Source organism: Schistocerca nitens, chromosome 7 (genome assembly GCF_023898315.1).
Source record: "Schistocerca nitens isolate TAMUIC-IGC-003100 chromosome 7, iqSchNite1.1, whole genome shotgun sequence".
NCBI lineage: Eukaryota > Metazoa > Arthropoda > Insecta > Orthoptera > Acrididae > Schistocerca > Schistocerca nitens.
In genome coordinates this window covers 559,659,324-559,660,540 of record NC_064620.1, presented here as the reverse complement: position 1 = coordinate 559,660,540, position 1,217 = coordinate 559,659,324, and the positions used below count along the sequence as shown (strand labels likewise).

Genomic DNA, 1,217 nt, shown 5'->3' with positions numbered 1-1,217 from the left:
AGTTGAAAGTCACTAAAATGTTGATAAACTGCCATTGTAACAACAGTAACCCATCCAACAACTGCACCAGCCACCTGTTGTCTTACATAGGCGTTCCTGACCGCAGTACCATATACCGCCTGTAAGCATATCTATGTATTTGAATACGTACCAATTTCTTTGGCGCTTCATTGTGTTTTAAGCAACTTAATACTTTTTCCTCATAATATTTCTGTGTGCGGAAATAAAGGTATTACATCGACTACATTCTGCTGTGCTAGTGTCAGTCCTAGTCGAGGGAAAGGGAAATGTAATGAAAATTCAAGGAAGGCGGGGTTGGGTGGTGAAATCTGGGACCGCTGGCAGAGTGTGGTAACAGTCGACAGCCAGCGGGCCAGGAGGTAAACGCGGCACTCACGGGCGTGGAGCTGCGATGGCAGTATTGCATGCACGACTTGTTTCGAGGGGAGCAACAACGAGGCCGGAAACTGCAGCGTTGCTTTAAGTTATTGCGATGTATGAGGCGGGGCACTAGGCCAGAGCCAAGAGAGGCGAGCTGTAAGTAGCTGAAGTGTGCGAATTTATCCCTGCCATAGTTTCTGTCTATGGCAACGGCCTTGCCGCAGTGGGTACACCGGTTCCCGTGAGATCACCGAAGTTAAGCGCTGTCGGGCGTGGCCGGCAGTTGGATGGGTGACCATCCAGCCGCCATGCGCTGTTGCCATTTTTCGGGGTGCACTCAGCCTCGTGATGCCAATTGAGGAGCTACTCGACCGAATAGTAGCGGCTCCGGTCAAAGAGAACCACCATAACGACCGGGAGAGTGGTGTGCTGACCACACACCCCTCCTATCCGCATCCTCATTGAGGATGACACGGCGGTCGGATGGTCCCGATGGGCCACTTGTGGCCTGAAGACGGAGTACTACTACTACTACTACTACTACTATAGTTTCTGTCTCTCTCTGACACTACGTCAGAAGCGATGGAGAAACCAATATAAACAGATGGGAAGTTTTAGCTTGGGACAGAGTGTGCTAGGTCAGTCGAGCGTCGGGATGGACCTTTACTGGTCTACACTTATAGGGGCCAGTCTGGCAGCGATGTTATAAAAATTCTGCATAAGCATGTACTTTGTTTCTATGTACTTGTTTGGGCTATATTCTGCCTCCGGGGACACAACACCAAGGCGGGACAGAACGGCAGCCTGGAACTTGGAGATTGCACGGTCTGCCTGAA

The 1,217-nt window shown here is 50.5% G+C and overlaps 1 pseudogene; it reads left to right on the top strand.

The window, feature by feature from the left end:
• The first annotated feature begins 586 nt into the window (after positions 1-586).
• Positions 587-703, top strand: LOC126196005 (5S ribosomal RNA; annotated as a pseudogene).
• The last annotated feature ends 514 nt before the right edge of the window (positions 704-1,217 follow it).